At 39.4% G+C, this 23,484-nt stretch overlaps 1 protein-coding gene across 15 annotated transcripts in view; it reads left to right on the forward strand.

Moving 5' to 3' along the window:
• map2 (microtubule-associated protein 2) overlaps window positions 1–23,484 on the forward strand; it is a 103,807-nt gene that overhangs the window by 25,540 nt on the left and 54,783 nt on the right. For all 15 annotated transcript variants that reach the window (XM_084361887.1, XM_084361889.1, XM_084361886.1 and 12 more), the window contains 2 exons: window positions 6,955–7,007; window positions 20,004–20,138. The gene's annotated coding sequence lies outside the window, so the exon portion shown is untranslated. The remainder of the gene's footprint in view (window positions 1–6,954; window positions 7,008–20,003; window positions 20,139–23,484) is intronic.

Consider the following 23,484-nt stretch of genomic DNA (forward strand, 5'->3'; position numbering starts at 1 on the left):
CTACATTGTATGATTAGGTCTGTCGCCTTCACTGCTTTTTTCACAGCTTTTAAAAGAATGCATCATACGTACAGTAGCACCGTGCTCACTGAGGTAAAAGTTTCTGTCCCTTCTTTGCTCAGAGTTGCTACGAGAATTTTCCTAAATTACTCCCAAGCTTGGACTCCTTGCTAGAACTTTTTAGGCTACGTTAGGAGCTCTCTAAGAATAATCTCTCCCAGTCTTTTCCACACCCCAATTACTCGCCTGCTTTCTTTGTCCTGCTGCCTCCTGGTGTGTATATCCTGTTGGCATAATGAGCTTGTGCTGCTTTTCTAGGAGGGCAGAGACTATTCTGTTTACCCTTTTGTGCTATTTCTGTTCGATCAAAACACGGGTACGGACAGAACTACTCTTTGTGTTATTTTGTGAGAGTTCCCTTGAAAAAACCAAGGCAGGATGATTGAGGGGAATACAGTTAAAATTGGGCAAAAATATATAAACACCTCCATAAAATTGTTTTTTCTAAATAAGGCTTGGTATCAGTTGAATGAGTGAATATGAATATCCACATACCAAAACAATGCTTTTGTCTGTTAAATATTGTGAGAAGGATAAATGTGTTTTTTTTCTACAGGTCTGCTTTTTTTTTTGCATAAAATCTGCTGCTAAATGCCCTTGGGACCAAACCCATTTATTATTCGTGTGGCTGTTGATGTCCTCTGATGATAGTGGATAATTTGATTTCCGAATCTCATTTCTGGGATTTTGCAGACGCAAACATAAACTGGATCAAGTTTTCATATGTCTGTCTTCTCTCTTTCTGTTTTTTTGATGAAACTGCTTAAATCTAATCTCATCACATCAGAGTTTAATTCATTTTCGATGAATAAACTTGTCCCAAGTAGACGATAATTTTATGAGTCATAATAGCCTCCGGGTTGAAAGATGCCTGTCATTGACTCACTAACGACACAATATCAAACCTGACGTTTGGCAGTTACTGTCTCACAAACTGAACTTCTGATTTCTCACAGATTAAATGTGACTCTCTCAGCTTTGGCATGATGGTGAATTATCAACCTGCTCAGTTTAATCTGCATACAAATAACACAACTTTACACTTTCAAATTGTGTAGCGCATACGCCAAAGTCTGTTAACTTCTGAGGCATGCAGATCCACAGTCAGCTGTCCTTCATTGCCATCCATTGTTGCGTTAAACTTTGTCATCTTGACAACAAAAATGTGTTCGGTAATTGTTGTGAAAGGGTCACTTTTTTGTTCGATTTAGGCAACAAAACTACCATGTCAGGTTTAGGTAGAAGTCATGGTTGGTTAAAATAATTATATTAAGTTATGTTACGTACGTGACGTTAAATACATTATGTTCATTACCATATGGACGTAATTTAATCAGGTAAACACTGAGTCCTGGTTTCTCAGAGGACAACCTCTCACATGTTCTATACGTGATATTTGGACGCATCTGTTTTCCACAGAACTTAATGGGAAGATTGGCGTACCAACTGCATGTAAAATTGGACTTTGGCACATGCACTGCACACAATTTGAAAGTCTAAAAGTCATGTTATTTGTACGCAGATTGGCGTGACTCAGCTGGAATTGTAGTTATTTCACAGCTGGGAGATCCCTAAAAGGTCAGAATCAGTGGAATATGTGAATCATGTACAGAATCTTAAAAAGACTGGAAATCATTTATTTTAATGGAACGAGAGCAGTAACAGACTTATGCCCCCCTTTGGTACCCCTGTATTAAAACCAGACCATGAGTACAACCACAGGTTCAAAGTCAGCAATGGGATCATTGTCATAAACAATATAGTTTATGTATTCTTCAATTTTAACTTTGATTCATAATGAACAATTTAATGATGATTTATACCTGTGATGATTTTCTAACAAGCATTGTTTTTTATTCAACCCATTTCGCTCCAAACTAGGTCATAGCATGGAACTTTCTTTAGCAGTCGTCAACGTTAGATAATTTCACAAACTGGCATCTAATTTTGCTTGTTATCACATCTGCTATTGGGTCATAATAGCAGTTATACCCGGATACAACAAGGATTGGGACTTCCTCCATTTTGTCTTGGCTGTTCGTTCCAATTCTGTCAAGAAAAGAGCTCCACTGCGATGTTCAAGAAGCAGTGAGTGCAAAAACAGTTGTACATGTGTTGTAATATTACTGCCCATTACATACCTATATTGGAAATATAACAGATATATGTGGTTAAAAAGGAAATCTCTTTAAAAGTGACGGTTCGTATACTTTGAAATGTATTTATAGGTATATCCATGCAGCAAAGCAGGTAATTTCTTTGACACAATGACCGGGTCCAGGGGTTAATCATGAGCTGTGTCATGTGTGGAATCCAGCTTCTTTGTCAAACACCATTTAATCAGATCTGGAATAGTTCTTGTTATTATCAGCAGGACAGGAAGGAAGCTGAGCAGGACGGCCCGCTGAGGTCTCTGATGAGGTGTAAGCTTCTATTTATCAGGAGAAAACTGCAAAAGGCAACCAAGTTAGCATATATACATGTACAAAACTGTTACTTTTATGGATATACTTTAAACTATTTTGTCTCACAAAGAGCATGGAGTTAAATTTATAAATTGACAAGCTTTTATTGATTTCTTGCTTTCTCAAAGCAGCCTTTGTGAATAAGAAAATACCTGGCATGAATTTCATTCTTGAGGAGAATTGTTGCTTGTTGGAACCACTTCACATGAAGGGAAAAAGGTTACTGATTTCAAGACATTTTGAAAGATGATTGTAATTCAGACAGACAATATGCGATAATGATGCAAAGCTCCAGGAACTGCTGTGTCCCTGAAAAGCTGTCTTCATTTTGATCAGATAGACACTGACATTAGTCTGATGAAGGTGTTAAACAAGCACTTACACTGATTAAATGACTGTTGACTGTCTGTTAAATAGTTAAAATTACAAAGACAGGTAATAACAAAGATGTCAAATCATGTTGTGTGTTGTCTTAGCTTTGAACTGGTCCGGCAAAAATACATCAGCAGTGTAATGGCTGGACTTCACTTTGCTTTGTGTGACCCAAGGAGTCTTCTTTGCTTTTTATGGGCTCCCCTCTGCGGCATTTCCTCCACTCCTATTGTCCTTTCTCTTCAGGGGTACAAGATTCAGTCTAATGGGACAAGAAGACGACATGTGTTCAGACTGAAAATAGAACAAAAAACACAAGGGGCTGCGTTTGTGTGGGCATGTTGCTACAGATACCAGTGAGAAGACAAAGCAGGAAGTCCAGTTTGAGGACACAGTGTACACTGTACGGCATTTTATATTCCTTTCAGGCAGGATTTTACATCTCAGGAAAGACAGTAGACAACAGTAGAGTTACCTACATCATACATCCAGGGCATTATACCTGGCTTTTGATCTGCAGATGAACCCTGCATCGTTTTTCCTGGAGCCCTCATTGGACACAACCGCGCTGCACCAAAAGTGGTCTGAATGAAATGAATAAAATTAAATACTTGTCTGAAGGAGGCCTTTGCATTAGGAACGACTTGAAAACTTCTGAAAACTCAGACTACTATACTAGAGTTTTTTAGTCTACAGGAGTTGAAATAAACAGCAAATGTGCCTGTCTGTGTATGTTTGGGTGCCGTATGCGTACATTTGAGTAATTTGTGTGTATGTGTTTTACGGAGGTCTTAACTTGGCACAATAAAGAGGGCCGTGGCCATCGCTAGAAAGAGTGATTGTAAACTAGTAGTCCTAAGTAACTTGTTAAGACCAACTTTAGTTAACCAGAACTCAGAAGAACCGTTCACTGAAAACTTGATATTCAAACACCCAAACAAGCATTAAAGCTCATTATAACAGATGGTAATAATAATAATAATAATAATAATTGTGTAATGCTGTATATCGTGATACTGTGAAACGGTGATATTTTCTGAGGTGGTTATCGTACGATCAAAACCTCACACCATTGCAACCCTTATCAACTCATTATATAATATCTTCAGAGACAAATGCAAATGCAAAAAAGTTTTAAATCAGCTAATCTGTAAAGAAAGCACACTTCAGTTTTCTAGACCTTGAAGAGCACCTTCACTTAATTTGCATGTTACAGCACTTTGTGTATCAGCAATGTGCACCAGCCAGCAGGGACTTGTGAGCTGAGGCAGTGAGTTACAACTATAGAGTCACACTTTTGTCTTGTTTGGAAAAGTTAATGCCAGAAGGTGTTGGACTGGAGTTGGAACAGCCCGTCGAAGCTTTAGAAAGAGGAATCCTGATGCTGCCCTGGTCATGGAGGAGGACGCAAACTTTTTATCCTCTCACAGATAAATGGGAATTCATGTAGGACATTTTTTTTTTTTTTTCTTTCTTTCTGCCTGTAGAAAGGTTTCCTGGTGGAGGTGCTGCAGGAGTAATGGGTCCCAGGCTTTCTGCTGAATGTTCAGTCATTCTGTCCATGTACACACTGTGCCAGGAGTCTGAACACACTTCTTGTTCTATGTCCAGCACTTTAAAGGACTTTGGGACTGACTCCTGCCTTTTCTTCTCTGTTTTGTTATATTCATAGAGAGAATATCATGACAGAGCAGAGTTCAGTTCAGATATTGGATGGCATCTTCACCAATTGCTTCTTTTTATTGGACGTTGACCGCTGATGGACTCGAAAGGATTAGAATCAGTAGTTCCATGGTACAAACACATGATTTAAATAGCCTGCATTCGACAATGTGACATGTATTTTTCTTTTTGATTATGAAGGAGGGGTAAGAGTTCAGGTTCAGGTTCCTACGGCTGAAATAATGAGGTTGCTCTTTGTCTGTTGTGTCCCTGGTCACAGGCTTTGTGCTGTGACATTCAAGGGAATTGAAAATCCGGTTTATTCGGAGGTCAGTGTACTCCAAATTTTCAGAATGAGTCAGCAGTTTAGGCCGAATATTCTGCTTTTAGGTGAGCAGGATTTTTTGTTGTTTTCATAAAAACATTATTACTGATGTTTTTCTTCAGTTTCTTCCCCTTCCGAATATGAGAAATATATTATCCATGTTTCACTACAACTACTGCATAATGCCTGACTCTAAACTCTTGTAAAGTAAGAGCATACGGTGTTTTAGTGTCTTCGGTTATCCCTGATCTAAAATGCAATCTTTTTTTTGACTAGTATTTATTGTTTGTTGTTATTTAAAGGCGCACTACAGTATGTGGTTTTGGAGAAGAAATTTAAACTCTGAATTTCAATATTTACAATATTAATGAGGTAATAATACAAACTCATAAATATTTATTTTGTTTATTCAGTTTATTTACTCATGAAAACAAAGAGAGTTTGTTTATTTAGTTTGTTTAGGTCTAAAAAATCATTCAATGAAGATCGTTCTCTTCTGATTGAAATTTGTTCCCCAAAACTACACAGTGCACCTTTAACAAGGCAGTGATTATCATTAGAACACACAGCCTTCAAATGACGCCATGGTTCACCTGAGTGGTAGATCTTGGATGCCTTCAAGATTGATCATGATCTGAAATGGTCAGATCGCCCACATCTTTATCAGTGTTTAGCTGACTTTGTTACTGGAGCATGCAGCACAGGAGCAAAACAAGTCGTGCTGCCCTCCCTTTACTGAACATCACCCACCTTTGTTTCTGTTACAGTTAGTTTGTAATAAGTAATTTTAGAAATGTATAGTTTATCAAAGTCTACAGCCTGTTGTGGTCTGTGTTATCAACTGATATCAGCCTATCACAGCTATTTCGGTACCAGCATACATGTCGTAAAGAAAAAGATGCTTGTGGTGATTTATAATTATTTCATTTTCAGTTAAGTTTATTGTTTCAGTGTATTGTTTTATTTGTTTCATTGTGAAACGTCCTTCCTCAATTACGTATGTATCGTTGTCACAAGTGTTTGATAAACACTTTTGAGGGATCATTACAAAAAACGTGTGTTTTTACATATTCTGTGCGTATAAGAATATTGTCCAGATTTTTTATACTACCTAATATTGATACCAACATCGACTCTAAAAATCCAGTATTGTTTGGGCTCTATTTTGTGTACAGTTTCCGCAGCCAAAGAATTGGCAATTCGACAGACAAAATAAGATGCAACTCCAGGGTTTCTAAAATCAATGATGTTTAGGGAGAAACCTTGACCTTGATACAGCTCCCCCTCAACGAGTTTGGTCATTGGTTTGGTCGTTGGTGTATGGGTAGATTCAGGATACTGTATGTTAGAGGGTCCTCGTGTCTCAGATAAAAAAAATCCCTTTGTTGTCCTAATTGAGTATTGGACATTGACTGCTGAGTATTTTAACATGAATGATTTATGTAGTGTATCACTAGTTCACTGCCATTTACATTGACATGAACTCAATGACCTCTTGCGCAGATCCCCCCAGTGGCCCGACAGTGTCTCCACATGCAGTATGTTCAGGGACTGGAGCCAATTAGCGTGTGCCTGCTCTTGTGTGCGATTGTGTATCTGTGGTTTTGTCTAGGCTTTCATGAAGCTTGCAACTGTGTGTTTGTGAGAGAGGAGGAGAGGAGACACGTCTGAGTCTTTGTGGCTGCTGTCGAATGAACGCTGCACACTCACACATCCACTGATAAGCTCTCCCTTTCTTGCCGTCACTTTATCTCCTCCTCTCTTTCTCTCATGTGTGCTCTGCTATTCCCAGCTAGGTGATAGCACTGGGCTTCCTTCAGATCCACAACTGATTGGACACCACTATCAGTCATACTCTCCCACCTCAGACGCTTCTTACTACTTTCTCACCTCTGCCTCTACCTCTTCCTTTCCATCTGTCCCAAAGATATACTGCCGTGGTGTGTTTGAGTGTGTGTGTTAGTGTTAACCACGGTGCCACCTGCCACTGCACTCCCAAAGTACTGGCAGCCAAATCTAATCTCTCTCCCTCCCTCTCTTTCTCCCCCTTATCCTCCCTCACCCTTTCAGGTCTCGGATGTTATCCCTTCTTGTGAGCTTCGGACAACATCCCATCTAGCCAGGTGAGTCTCTCAGTATCTCCTCCCTTCTCTCTTTGTTCGTCGTCTCACCCTCTTGTCTCTCCCTCGCCCTCCCTCTCTCTTCACTGCTTATGGATGTGTGCGCTGCTGCAAAGATGCTGCGTCACTGTGCCGGTTTCATATAGACACGGTTGTGATTTTTACTGTAGGACGGAAGTGGCAGATGCTCTTCTCGATTTTCCCACCTGATCTCTGTTTCTGTCTATTATCTTGTCATATTGGGGAAGGTGTGTGTGTGTGAATGTGTCATATGTTTTTCTCATGTTTTCTTAATCACCATCCAAGACCCCAAACATATAGAGCTGTATACATTTCTATCTTACATCGCTTTGGTCGTTTTTGTTGAGTGTACATGGCTGTATCATTTGTGTCTGTGTCTGTGTCGGCATGTCTAGACACTCCCAGACAGTCATTCTGTCTGGCAGTTACACTTTCACACGGTTCAGGTGTGCACACTGGAAAGACACATTATCTCCACTAATTGAGACACTGTAGACTCACTCTGTTTGTCCAAATTAATTTCTCATGTCGAGTCTGGTCAACTCTCTGCCAATTGGAAGTGACAGATTAAAAGGGTGAAGTACAAATTATCCAGCAACCCATCCGGAGAAAGGTAGACTAGCATCGTCAGATCTTTTTGACTTTTGATGCCTTTGGTTAAAGCAGCACAGTCAGGCTGGGTTAGTGGATAACAGGAGTAAGAGATGTGTAGTTTACTGACATTACCTCAGATATTTAAGGTAACAAAAATCTTAAAATTCGTAGTACACAGTTAAGTGCATCCAAGTCTCTGCCTGCATACCATATGAGCCTATTCCTCCCGTCTGTTTTTAAAAAGTGCCCCAATCTGTAAAATCAGCCACTGTAGTTGCTTGTGAAGTTCACAGACTTGCCATACAAACATCTGTTTGCCGCGGGCTCCATGTACTCCCGAGCAAATGCACTGGGGCCAGTTAGAGTGGATGTTGGGAATACCAACTCATAAATATCAAAGCATAAGACTTTGAACCTACACACAGTTTGCAACCAAAATGTAACTATTTTTCTATCTAGTTTATACCAAAAACATCAACTTCAAACATGTATCCCTTGAATCAACTGAGCTTATTTCACGTCAAAAAATTAGCCAGATAAAATTGTAATTCAGTGTGATGCGACTCCCTGTAATGTGAAAGGGCTGCTTGTACTGCCAATCCCACTGTGAATCAACACTCTACAGGCCATTGTTGTGGTTTGCCCGTCCATTTCGTTAAGATGCTGTCACTAACTATAGGCAAGGCAAGTTTATTTGTATAGCACAATGGCACACAAGGCAACTCAAAATGCTTTACGAGGGCAAAAAAATTGCATTTAAAAGACATTGAAAACAAGTAGGAAGACATCAAGAAACAAAACATTAAGACAAGTTAAAAATAGAAAAAACAAGCTCAAATTGAGCAGTTTTAAAAGAGACAAGACAATAAAAGTAACAGTGCAGCTTCTCCATATTTAGTTTGAAGGTGGTGAAGCTAGCAATATAGCAGTTTTTCCTCTTCGTTGGCCTGCTGCGTGTGTAATTACGGTTATGCTAATTGGTGAATATTCACACTTTTAATTAATTTGACATAGAGCCCTATGTGTTGATTAAATTAATACTGGATGATATGTCTGGGCTTGTTGCTGCTAGGTTTGGGTCGTGGTTGCTTTAAATTAATTTTTAAAAAACATATATATATATTTTTGATATTAACAGTGTATGAATTACTCCCTTATTTGAAAGTCACAAAATCAACACTTAATCTTGCGACTCTTGGATGACAAGTAAAAGAAATAAATGTTGGCTTGAATCAAAGACTGTAAAGATGGACAGTGTGTCAATAGGTCATAAATCCTGCCCCCTCCATGTTACTGTGGTTACTGTCATTTTTAGCTCATTCTTATTAAGATGATGTATTTCCAAAGGTTGTTTTCAAGTTATTTGATTGTATAAAAAGAGGCTGTAGTGTCATGATTGACATCTAAACCTAACTCACGATGTTGTCGAGTCGGTGTATTGGCAGATCCCAATACCGTTGCTCCATACCCTGACAACTACTGCCTATATGAAATCTTTCAAGGAGATTTCAGCATATGAAGATTTATATGGTCTAATCGCAATATTGACTTTGGTTACTTTAGGTTTTCTTTAGAGGAAGTAGAGGAGATAAAAGGCCTTACACACACACACACACACACTGGCCGCCACACAACGACATTGTCAATATAAAAACAGCCCTCTGTGCAGAAATGTTAGGAATCCCTGCTCTAAGCAGCTTCCTCATCACTGACAGCACATCAGTGAGGCTTCCCTCTAATTTACCTCTTAGATGGTCCTAACTGACAACAGGTGGCAGTAATCACTGGCGTCTCTCAAATTTTCATAACTCGACAATAAATATTGACTTTTCAGCTCCTTTGTATTCTTTAGTGCCCTCTATCAGCTCTTTTCTTGCTCCCTCCATTTTAAAACACACAAACACTGACATTCAGTACGGCCGAGCAGTGCACTGTTTGTCAGTTTTCAACAGCGTGCACATTCAAACACAATGACAGTATCTGATGTGAAAACATGTTAGCCTTCCCTCCGTCTCTCTCCCCTGCAGTCTTCATGAGGGAAAACGTTTGTGGCATTTCCCAGCAGGTCTGTTTGACCTTCTTCTGTTTGTGTAGCCTCTATTTTTTCCCCTCTCCTCCTCAAACACTCGATCACACCAGAAAGGCAGGCGGTCCTGACCTGGGTACATTTCACTGAGTTTACATCTTTGCCATTTATCCAATGCATATAGACCCATTACAAATAACAAGCCGCTGTAATGTACAGTAGATCATTTGTACATTTCATTCAGTTTTGTTGTGTTATGTGTTATAGACATTTTCTTCATAATGGATATTTTCAATCAAGACTGGCCTCACCAGAAAAATGGCAGCTTTGCGCACTCGTTTGCCCTCTTGCCAACATGCAAATAATGACTATAGCATGATGCTGTTACACCCTTACACTGTAAAGGTCCCATATTATGCTCAATTAACTTATATTTATGCTTTGGGTGCGATCAAGAAAATTTAGTAAAAAATTTAGTAGTAGTAGAAAATTTAAGAAGTTTACATTCTTTAATGTTCAAAAAACTTGTTCTTTTTCTCCTACTGTCCACTACTGCATCACGTCTATTCACCCTCTGAGTGCTCTGTTATAGTGCCTGTCTCTTTAAGAACGCCCTCCTGAAACAGCCCAGTCTTCCCTGTTTGGTCGGCTCTCTCAGGCCTGAGCAGCCACCGCCCACAATGTATCTATCTACTACTGTGCCATTGTTTTTGCAACCACAGCTGTGCTGGGAGCACTGCTGAATGAGGTGACTGTATCAATTTGAAATCACAAACTTACGGAGGTCCTGACGGTTCATTTAAAGGCACAGTGTCTGATTATGGGCTGTGTATACTTTTCTGTGGATTGAGTGTGTTGATTCTTCAGCAGCATTTACACAGCAGACTTGTGGGACCTTAAAGCCACATATAATTGTGTGCGTACGTTTATTGCACCTTTTAAATCCATTATTCTCAAGCTGTGGTACGAGAACCACCGGCCCCAGAAAATGGTGCAAAGTAGCAGAATGGAGTAGGCCTATGCTACTGTATTTTAACATGATAATGCTCTCCGAGGTGGTACACAGTGTTAAAAGTTTGAGAAACACTGCTTTAAATCATTCTGATGGCATTTGGTTGTAGAATAATCAGATAAAGGCAGTGAAAATTGGGGCACAGCAGTCTATGGCCCCTAGTTTCCGTTGATGAAAAGTGCAAAGCTAATTGTAAGATGGTGAGGTCCTAGACATAAGTATTTGAAGTCCCATTTTCTCCAGTATCTTAAAGATAAGGAACCCTCTTCCCCTTCAGTGTTTAGTGGTTTATTGAACCAAATCTGTTTGCTTCCGAAAAAACAGCCAAAATGTGACATTTGTTATTGATTAGTATATTTTCTGTGTCATGAAAGCGTCAAGGGATGTGTTATATTATTCAGCAGGCCCGCATTAAAAATGTAAGCAGTGTGAGGGTGAGAAATGCTATCAACAAGTTCTGAATTATTAAAAAAAGAAGTTCAATGGAGTTCACTTAATTTATCATTCAAACCTCCTATTACATGCTTTTGATATTCATGTGAGGGCTTAGTGCATATCTTGTAGGTTTTAGTGATTTCACCAAAATTTAGTTATTGAGGTCATTTTTGTGTACGAGGTCCTCTTTAGGCTTCACTGTGTATGACTTCCATCCTGCTTGAGGGTTGAATGTTACATTTGAAATTGTAAATATACCTTGTAAATAATATGTCATATTAATAGTCAAAGTAATACAGTTAGAGTGAAACATTAAAGACTATGTTGTAGACTGTAGCCAGAGAGAAAGAGAGAGAGAGTGTTAGTAATGTCAGCCACTGCAGCAGTGATGTAATGGCCCAGACTCCCCCCACTCCTCAGGCTAGACTTTCATTTTCTTCCCTTCTGTCTCTCTTCTTGACCACCTCTCTCTTCTGCATCTCCTTTCATCTCTTTGTCTCTTCATTTTCAGCTCACTCAGCTGCCCGACTGTCCTTTGCTCTCTTTGTTGTCAAGGCGCTCATACATCTTAACAAGAACTGCAATGAAATACACACACATTAGAGCAGGTTTATTCTGCCTTCAGTATTCACAGATATCTTTCTTTGTCCTAGTCAAGAGCTTTATGGGTATGGCTATGCTAGAAACAATACTGCCCCAAACAGTGATGGGTGCAACACGATTTTCTTTCTCAAACACCAGAAAGCAAGAGTTTATACCTGAACGTCTTAGAAAAGCGTCTTTATATCCTTTTGAGAGCAAAAGAGCTTAGCTTGTTGTAGACCGGCACTCAGTGAGCTCAAAGCATCCTATCTGTAAACTCTCGGTACATACTTGTAAACACTCTTGGGTAGGGTGAATTCTTGAGATATCGCCGTCCCACTAAGCAGTTGAAAGGGTCAGTAACTACAAATCAGATCTTTTCCAATCATTGTCATCAAACTCTGATCTTAATAAGATTCAGTTCACTTGAAGTTGAAATAGATGACTTTCAACCTTCTCCCCTCCCGGTGTTTCCCTGTTGTATTACTGTTGGCACCACTGTCGCACCACCCCGCCTCCAAGTGAGCTGCGATGACATCTCATGACTGCGACTGCCCTGAAACAAGCACCTGTCTTCCCCTCAAACAACTGTGCGTTGCAAATCAATACTCAACTCATGTCTGTGCAGGAAACATGAGAGAAAGACGTTTTTAGAAGTCTGTGTGTTTCTCTCATTGTGTTTGTACTTTAAAACATCTGCTGTGTTTTACTGTTTCATCGTGTTTGCTTTCAGCTGTTTCGGAAATCGTGTGCAGTTACTGTTACTGTGAAAACCTTTCCTGTAATGCTGCTTCATAATAAAAGCCTTTAAATGAATAACTAACGGGGGGCTTTTACTGTGAAGAAGTTATAGGAAATGAAACATGTTTACTGAATTAGCGAAGCCACTTTGTTAGCGGTGATTCTTCGACTGTACTGCGGGGATCGGGACAAGCGCATCATTTGTTTAAGAGACACCGTCAAGCAGGTATAGCCCAGCTGTGGTGAAAATTAAAAATCCCTGCCACGGCGAGTAAAACCGAGTAGAGCCAGGCCGGCAGATGTAATGGAAAAACGGCAACTGTCTTGTTGTGATGATGCACGTTAAAAGCCACTAGCAGTGTTTTGGTCATCGTCTTTCTTTAACACACACACACACACACACACACACACACACACACACACACACACACACACACACAGTAAGAGACACTTGGACGCATCTTTCTAAGCCATCCTCTCCCCATGTGTGAAGGTCTTTTCTGCTCATTTCTTATGTAACCCCGTACCTCCAACACACAGATCTCACTTCCAGGTCACACACATGCTCACATTCTGATTAAGTGCGTGCGCGCACACACACACACACACACACACACACACACACACACACACACACACACACACACACACACACACACACACACATACACACACGCACGCACGCACGCTCGCTCGCTCACACAATGAAAGTGCTTTGTTCTGTCTCCTGGGACTGCACATCCAGCAGCCACCTGTCAGCCCATATTTAATGCAGTCTGCAGGGGGTGGTGTGCGTGCGTCCGTGCATGTTTGTGTGTCTCAAGTGGCCGAGCTGCGAGGAGCTCATGTATTTGCAATGTGACTGGACTGGGGTGAGGAGTTAAAACATATGTGCTGACTCCTCAAGGCCTTTCAACCAAAATAAGCTGCAAGCATTGGATTATTCAGTAATACTGTAAAATGAGTTCCTGGAAGGTTTGATTCTGAATCGGTTGGTTATGTAAAGATTTAATTTTTAATGAGTGTGTGGCCTGCAAGCTAAGGCCTTTACCTCTGCCTGTTTAATACTGCAATTAAACTCTAAGAAGAGCGATAGCATCTGTTGTTTCAGCAAGTTCCCTGAAACCTTTTTGGCCCAAAACCAAACCAAACTTTAAGCATATTGTGTCACATTTATTTGGTACTCTCAAAACGACTTTCCCTTCAATATATAAGAATGGAGTCGGGGTTGAAATCACACTACTTTCAAGGGCAGATAACACAACACACATTCGTTAAAGAATACCAGAATACAACATTCTCAATTTTTTTTTTCAAACAGCGAGATCCAGAATGCCTTTGAAGATGAAAAAGAAAGTGATTACTGCATGTTTTAAACTTCTAGTTCAATAGACATTAATCCACCCACTCACTTCGAGCTATTCCCCAACATCCCCATGTGACTGCCGGCGTAAGGCAATTTTAAAAATGTAAGTGATACCTAAAATGAAAAATCTGTGGTATTCAATAGAATTTTCCCAGAGTTTAAGCTGGACAAAGTGATGATTCTTCTCTATTAGCCTCTCATTTATCATCCCCACTCCTCATTAACCTACTCTCCCCCTGTTTTACTGTGTGTCTGTGCATGTGTGTGTGCGTGTGTGTGTGTATGTGTGTGTGTGTGTGTGTGTGTTCCTACATCATATTTGTGAAATAGTTGTCAAATACATCACGTCTGCTGTGATATGTAATGTGCAGATCACTTTTGGCATGGAAGAGACAAATAAAGCAATGCCGATACAAGCTGTGGTAGTAACATGGTTCAGATATGGTACACAGTATTTATTAACCATTTTACAAAGTGTTATAAACTATGAAAGTATGCAACTTTACAATAAATGGTTTATAAAGCATTGCACATTAAAAGCACTGCCTCTCAAGTTTCCCACTTATGTATTTTATTCAAGTAAACACTGACAGAATTCCCAAATCTAAACTTCAAACATGAATAAAAACATTATGAAAACAAATTGAAGTGAAGTTGAAGTGAAAATTGTCTAAAAACAAGTCCTATAGCTCAATGAAATGCTTCTTCCTCTGTGATTCTGTCCTATATTAAGCATAATGACATATTTTGAAAACTTAGAGAAATATATTTGGTAGGATTTTGAGTTTTTGGTGAGGTCAGAGAGACTCTTGGCAGATCTTCTCTAGACGATCGGTGCAAAAGTGAAAAAGGACAACCCTGGTGGTCTAACGCACGGTATAATTTAGACCTGCGATGCTTCTCAAAGTCATAACATCGTGGACAAATTTGTGAGTGTGTCTGCCAGAGACTGGCCACGGCTCCAGAGCTTCACCAGACGTCTTCTGGTTTCTGTCTGCTGTCTGCTGCTCCGTCACCACAGCTCCAGTCTGTATCTAAAGGCATCCATCAAAGGTTTTTCTAACTCGTTTTTTTCTCTCTATATTAATTATGAGTCATTTCGCTTCAAAGCATTTCATTTGCATTTTTATTGGAAACTCTTGACCATACATAATTGAAGTTACATGGGCTGATCATGTAGGGCAGCATGGTACATCTCACAATGAGCTTTAACACAGCCTCTCTAGACAGATTTGTTGGCAATCTTCTGGCAGTAATCACCGGGTGATTCATTTTTATGACTTTTCATGCCACATACGTTTATAGTCCTGTAAAAATGATAACTATATTTTACCCTGAAACAACTTTTCCTCCTCAGAAGGACTCACAAAGAAGAGATTTGTGCGTGCACCATAGAGCACCGTAAAGTATCATAATGAGGTGCAGAGGTGAGCTCTGTGCCAGAGGTGTGTTGTCTCCTGGTATAATGCTCTGTGTGGGAACCAAACTGCCTATTTACACAGAGAACATACAGACCTGTTCAAGGTCCTTGTCTGATGTATGACTCACTTGTGACCCTCAGCTGTTGTTCAGCCGAGGCAAATAACACAAAAGTGTCTTCTGCTTTTCTCAAAATCGTTCGGTTTTTAAGCTCTCGGGCTTTGGCTCACTTAGCCACAGGCTGACTCAGTTCAATCACTCTGTTCTCTCTTTTCTCTGTCGAGTACGACACCAAAATGCACTTGATGTTTCTTGATGATAGAGAAAACTTGAATAACATTCTCAGACTGACTGATTTGTTGCATTAATTGATAGTCGATAGTGGTAAGAAAATTAACTGCAGAATATTTTGATAACAAGTTAATTGTTTTATTCTTTTTTCAAGCAAAATTTTAACCCAACCGCCAGAATAAACGTTCACAATGTCCGTTGCTGCAAACCATGCATATGTTAAGCTTTACGTGTCTTTAGGTTAAATTTTATGTTTTATGCCGTCACAGCTTTCATGGCTCCATCATCTACGGCTTCCGAGATTTGGTTGCTTGTGCATTTATTGAAGACTGCATATGGATTTAGGCTAGAAGTGAAGGAAAGTGAGCTAACCTGCTGGTTAGTGTCCTCCAGCGCTGACTTGATCAACTCGGCCAGCTCACACTTTCCATGGTCCGACCGCGATTTAGTATCTGCACTTTAACAAAACTTAGCAGCGAAAAGGTCTGTCAAAACTCTTAAGCATCTCTTCACTCTACGTCTTCCACCTGTTCCCACTTAATTCATCACTTCAAGCCCCTCCCTTTCAAATTCACACTGACAGCTTTGCTGGACAGCCAACTGGGAGACAGTGTGCCGTGACATCACGCTGCACTTATAGTTTGGTTAGATTTAGGCAATAAACCTACTCGGTTGGGGTTATGAAAACCTCATGTTTTGGCTTAGAATACCTGTGTTAGTTGTGGCAAAACTGGCAGTCTTGTTAAAAACAGGTTTTTTTATCGCCACAATCAAGGCTGGAAATAAAAAAAACTTTCACTGGCTTGCCAGACGCGCCCAACTCGACTCCACCACTTAATATGAAGGTCAGGTCATAAACATGTAACGTGGATGTGAAATTACACCTGTTGTTGAAATTTAGATATGGTACGGTCATGTATCAGAGGTTTGCAGAAATGTTAACTGCCAACATTTTGCTGCTTTTCTTTTACTTAAGTCAGTAAGTCTTTAAATTTTGGACTGTTGTACTGTACGAGAGAAAATGACTTATTATGAGTGGCTTTTTGTTGTTTTCCTAAAAAGACATGCTGCCAAAATGCCATGGGCATGTGCAAACATGTGACTATACGTATGGAACTTTTTTAAGGAACAGGAGCAGATTAAAGATGAAGAAAAAAATCTGGTTCATATGTTGTTTAAAAAACATTGATAAATTATGAATGTTTTGCGAGATACAAATCTGCTGCAGGAGGCTGTCAGAGTTTTATAAATTATGATTATCAGGCTACTCCTGCACTTTTTAATCAAGTGTGCAGGCATCTTTTTCTTGCTTCTCTCCTCCAGAGCTCCCACTTCTTCTTTTATTCAGTGGAATGTAAGAACATAAGCCACTTTTTGTTATATGGTAAAGAAAAGCCTCCCGGTGCTGCTGACTCACTCAGCTTTGATCCTCTGGAAAAGCAGCAGCCGTCATCAGCACTTAAACTACTCTGCTAATAAAGATGTATTACATTTTATTGTTATAATATTTATATTTAAGTATCGAGTACACTTCTTCCATTACATCTTAACCGAGGAAGAGGTAGAAGTACACTGGTTTTTCATGCTTGTGGCAGTGAGTCACCTTGATGAGAGTTGTTGCAGACTTTTATCCTTTAGAAATGTCTTCCTTTGGAAAGCAGATGCTGGAAAATTTAAGTATGTGTAAGTGGGATGCAGAAAGTCGTCACAGTATAGGGCGATGCAGTTGACAGGGTACAAGAAAGCTACATTAGTGGTCCTGGAAAGAGAAAGTTTGAAATAAAGCTGGTCTTCAGAATTTGGTCTAATTTCAAAGATGACTCTGATTTTGCTGAAATAGAAGCTGCAGACACATTTAGAGGGAGGTTTTTCTTTCTGAGTGTTAGATGAGAAGATTGATACTACCTCCATGTGTTTTGATTTAGTTGAAACTAGAGCCTGCAGGAAGGGTCCAAGGTTAGAAAAAAATCTGATCATCAGGACCTTCAAAATCCATCAATTAACTCATTATTTTTACATTTTTTTCTCATTTGATTAATCCGTAAGAAATTAATGAAATTATACAAAGCTTCAGAGGTATGAGTAGCCTGATCTTTTTCTTTTTTACTATATCCAGAGCCAGGCTGTCTTTATGCCAATCTAAGCTGATCAGCTGCTACCTGTAGCCTCGTGCTTAACAGACAATTATGAGACTGGTGTCATCTAATTCTTCACAAGTAAACGACAAAGCCTTTATCCAGATATGTTGAATCATTCCCTTAGATTTCATTGTTAAGATGTACAAAACCTTAATCACTAAATTCAAAGCTTCGATGAATGATGTTACACAGACTCTTTGTCACCATGAATTAATGAAATCATTGATTATTGTCTTGTTTATCTCAGACAAGTTGTCTCTCCGCCATTACATTACACTGTAGGCTCTACAATCACTGTCTGGACCACGAGTCCATGCATTAGCTGATTGCTTTGGACAAAATACAGCAGTAATGACAAGAGAAATTTGAGTCTGCATATACAAGCTAAAGACAACCACTCAAATAAAATATCTTTTTCTTGATCGCATCCAAATTGCATTACACCTTTTGGCAAAAGTACATATATATATATAAAGACTTTTTGGACCCTACTGAGGAAAACCTGTAAACAATGGAAGTGTTTCTATCCAGTTCTACTAATTGAAATGTTAAGATGCCTGAAACTAATTTGCTTAAAAGCCCTCGCTTGATTTTTGTTGTGTATGGCTCTTATTGTTTTACATATTGGCAAGCGAGCGACACCTTCATCTCTTATGCACTCAAAATATTTTGAGATCAGAGCAATGTTCTGATCTACCTGCAGCCATCAGTGCTGCTGAGGGGAAAACATACTTTTGAACACAGGTAGAACATGTGCTCTAGCCTCCAGGTATTCATCATTTTTTACCTGCAGGTGCTTTTAATAATAAGTTAAGCTCAGCAGTCATAAATAACTCATTGTCAAACATTTAAATGCTTTTTTGAAATAATGAAAAATGGATTCTGTTACCAAAAGTGCAAAATAAAGACTAAGCATGAAATTAATTGTGTAATTTTTTACCTGAAGTGTTAGTAATAGTAAGTATAGTAATATTGTGGGTTGTAGTTTCTGGTGTTTTTTGTGGATTTGTAGCGCTTGTTGTTAAATAAAGTACCGTACATTTTTAGTGGCGTTGTTCTGTCATGTTGAGTCATTTGTTTGTGCCCATCTCTTTGATTCACAATTAGCTATTTCACCAAATCACCATTCATCCATCTGGGTTCAGTACACAAACAACAAATGTTTTTTATCAAACTGTAGGAGTTTATATGCAAATTATCTCTACAACAGATGATTGGTTATTATGGCCATTTATACGCTAGTTCCAATATATTAGGTACACACAGATGGGTTTGTATGTAACATCTTGGTCATTTTTGGAGGCTGTTGAATCACACTGTGTTTTATTTCATTTATTCATTTAGAAGGACAACACACACATTTTCAACATGTCTGTAAACGTGCCAGTTTTAACAACTGTAGTCCTTTGTTTGAAGCCTGTAAAGTGATAACATCTCAGCCCAGTCACCAGAATAAAGTGTTGGCAGTTAATGTTTCTGCAATCCATTCAAATTTGTACGTGTTGTATCCTACATACCTTTGTAAGGCTACGTAACATTTGTAAGTGTGAAACCATTGGATATGTTTATAGAGACCTCGTGACAATTTCAGATTGTCTTTGTGGTGTCAAAAAGCAGATATTTTTAATAGAAAGTCAGGACATCCCCAGACATGTTTGTGTCGAACGAAACAGGTAACAGGTTGTTGTGTGGCTCAGGTCACAGAAAGCCTCAAAACAAAATGAACTCATTCTTTTCTCTCTTGTCTTGCACCTCCTTTCAACAATTTTGAGATTGCCTCATAATATTATCAGGGGTGGGAATCTCAAAGTCACTCATGAAGTGATAATATGATAACAACAGTATCACGATCCAGCAATTTTGCAATAATCGATACTTTTCGAGACAATTATCTAACAATGCATCAATATCTGTCTCACTGAAGACCACAAAATACCCCTAAAAAAGGCAAAGTGCAGGAATGGTGTATTTATTCACTGCATTGTGGTGTCAGTTTCACATGACTCACTGAATACTTAGCTTTACAGAAGTTTGCATCACAGAAAAATATGAAGTCGTGACTTTGGTAAGTCGAATTGGCAGGGGAACCTATTTAGAGCGCCTGGATGTTTTAATAGAAATATCAATACTTGGTGCCAGTGTATTGATAATTGCATCGCAAGAGAAACCAATATGATATATAGCTGTATTGATATTTTGTCCCACCCCTAATTACAATGAAAGTTAAGTTTATTATGTAATGCTTTTTGGATGATTAGAGGGACATTGTTTCTAATGTCCAGACTGATGCAGATAATCTACATGAGATACTGATAAATCAAAAATTAAAATCGAAAAATAATAATTGAACTCTTTTTTTTTTCACGATCCACAGGTGTGACAAGAAGGCTGTCCCTTGGCTTTCAGCTGTCCTCTGTCAATCTTGACGTCAATCCGGTGAGACTTGGAGACAAGGCAGAGTTTTTGCATCCAGTTTGACTCATCGTCTGGTCCCAGGCCACCTAACCAGGTAAGAATGTGGTGGCTGCATTATAGTGAGATTTCTTATCTGATTTTGCTCTATATAATTTATACACTTGATCACAAATGCGTTCTCTCTAATGGCCAGTCAGAGGCGAATCCACTGGTTTCAAAAAGAAGTCTGATTGTTTGCAACCTCATGAGAAAATGACCCTACTTCTTTCTTGATTCATTACCTCAGCAAACAGTTTCTGAATTAGTTTATGGTCTCAACCATTAGTTTTAAGTCTTTTACAGTACAGTGTCATGCTCATTTTGTAAATCTTGGTCCCATTTAGAGTAAAATAGACGATGAAGTGGGGTATGCTTTAGGTCATGGCTACCTTGGGATTGACACATCACTGACATGGCCGCGGGTTCTCAGTCAGATCCAATCAGAATATCTTCCTAATATGATCACTTCTGGCTCCAGAGAGCAAGGTGGAGACGGCCAAAGCTTCAAAAAGGCAGTCCATAAAACCAATGGGTGACGTCATGGAGAGTTTATATTAGATTCCAAATGATCAAGTTAAAAGTAACAACCCAAGCTGTTGAGAGATGCATCTTGAGGAAGAATAATTGTCACCTTTGACATACTTCAGGCCAACTAAACAAAACCTAAGTGTACAGCCTAAATGTCCTAGAGCTCATAAACAACATGGGCTGTAAGGACATGAATGCAGTTCTGGCTAGGCTCCTAGTTTCACCATAGAAGCGTTTTAATCATTGCTGGCAATTTAATGATGAGAAATAAAGCATTATTGTGCACCAGGTGTGCTGTGGCAGCTTGCCATACACAAATGAATGAAGCCAAAGCAAAGCCATAACCTCATACAGCTTCATTATAATCAACCTTTTCTGTCACACATTCATCAACTCTAAACATTTGAGATGTGCTGAATACCTGTCCGAGAGAGAAAAAGAGACATTTACAACAAGAGATGGAGAGAGACAGAAAGAATGCCTGTTACCTCCGCAGATGAAATGGCTGTGTGGGTGGATGTACATGTGAGTGCAGGCTGCTAGGAGCTGTGAGTGGGAAGTTGGTACTGAGTGGGAAGAGAAGAGCTGCTTTAGTGAGACGATCAGCACCAAGGCCTGCTGAAAGGCAGTCACGCTTTCATGGCTCCTCTTTGTTTTCCGCACTTGTACAAATGTAGGTTGCTGATGGATGGTGGATAGGAGTGTTTTTATGTGTGCCTGCCGTCGTCTGTATATGTGTGTAATTGTAAGGGTCAGGATCTGGTTTTCTTTGCTTTTATTTTCATGCAAAAGCGTAATCCTGTAGCAACTGTAGAGGTACAGACTGAATAGACTGGGCAGAAACAGCACACTCGATTGAAAACAAGTACAAAAAGAAAGCCTTTTTAGAAATCTGTGCAACTTAAGCAACTCATGCATTTAGTCCTGAACTGATTTACATACATTTTTTGGTCAATAACATGAAAAACATCATGAAAAGCATTGTCAAAAAGATCTTGTGAAGAGGGATATTCGTGTGGCTGGTTTCATTACAAATAATTGTTTGGTTGTCAGTTGTTATAGTTATATAATTTTTTTTACCTGCGCTGCTATAGAGAAAGATTACATTTTGTTAGAGTTTGATATGGTTGTGATATGTTTACGCAAAGAAACAGGAGACTGATGAGCAAATATCTTAAACTCCCTAACCAGAGCCTGCAGGTGGATGTTTGGTTGGTGCAAGGGCTGAAAACACAGGCAGCAAAATATTTGTAGGCAAATTGGCAGGATGTGTTTGGTGGATGATTGTGGAGAGTGAGGCACGTCGCACGTGTGAATAGCAGTGCAGCTCGAGTCAACTGCCTGAACTAGTTCACAGGCGTCGCTTCATTTCGTCCCTGATATTTTTACTTCACACATACAGCACGTCCACTACTGTTGTGTGAATCTTAAGAGTTGGTTCATTGAGAGGAACAGGAGGTGGAGCTGATGCTTCAAGCAGGTGAAATTATACTATTGTAGAAGGAGAGAGCGCAACGAGATGACATAGTTAAGACGGTTCAAGTTAAACCTCACTGTAAATGGTTTATGTTTGTTCCATGTATTCATTCGAGGAAGGTTGCAGTCTCCTCAATGCTCCACATACATCTGATGTTTTCGTCTATCAACATCTTTCGGCTCTTGGACCAGAAGCTTCAGTTGATGTTAAAGTCAAATGCTCAGTGTACATCATGATTTATGCGCTGAACGCCTTCCATCTTCTTTACCCCCTTGGTCAAAGTCCTAACAGCTATAAATCACCTCGGTAATAATTAATATATTCTGTCGTCAAACTTGCCTGTCAGCCAGGTTTTATTGCCCACAACTAGCAGCTACGGTTAGCAGCAGTTAGCGATGTCCGCGTTACAAGAGAAGAGGTCCATGTTGCAAACGTCCCTGTTATACTTTCATTCCGGCCCTAATGACAAGCCACAGCTCCTGAATGAAGTGTGAGGTTTTATTCTTTTTTTCTTTTTCTGGAGCTTAGCAACAAATTAAAACTTGGCCAGCTAAGACTCTTCTTATTGATTAACAGTTTAGCTAACTATTAAGTGGCAGTGCTACTGGGCAGCTTATGTTTGACATTACACCGGGTTATAGGTAGAGTTTAAGCAACCAAAACTGGTGCCAATTTGAACGTCCAACCAATTTGACCTCCCTCTTCTGCTAATACTTCACATGACAGCAGTCATTATTCACACAACTGCAATAGTTCTCTTTTGGTGAAATTTAAATACATATTTTTAAATGTTTGAACAAACGACCAATACATTGTTTATTTTTTTCTTTTGTGAACCAGCATGTGAAACAGGCAGCAACTGGTGTCTTTTACTGCATCTGTACCTGGTCATGTACTGTAGGTATTTAAAGGCCCATCCAGTACTAATGACATAATTCCCGGATTGAAGCTACTAAGATGCATTTTTTTATGCTGTTCAACATCTTTTTACCCTCATCCTGAAAAACATCACAAGTGCATAAATTTCTGAGATGAAAAGCCTTTGAAGCTGCGTTTACTGTACACCTCCGCTACAACTCTCCTCTGACAGCTGCTTTAATGAGGTCTTCCGTTAACCACATCTTAAAGCATGCATGAGGGGGGTTTCATTTCAGATTTTATAAAACGACAATGAGTTAAACCTCGACAAAAATAACTGGATCATTTTAATATCAATCTTACCCTATTAGATCATTCAGTCTCTAATACTTTGAACAACTACTGAGAAACATAGAATATAGTGGGGAGCCTGTACGTACAGTATGTAAAGGACATTTGAGCGCCATATAGGGAGGGATTTGATCCAGCTGTTGTGGATAAAATTACCTGACCCTGAACTACTTTAGCTTGGTTATTC

The sequence above is a fragment of the Pagrus pagrus genome, assembly GCF_965226575.1.
Source record: "Pagrus pagrus genome assembly, chromosome: 9".
NCBI lineage: Eukaryota > Metazoa > Chordata > Actinopteri > Spariformes > Sparidae > Pagrus > Pagrus pagrus.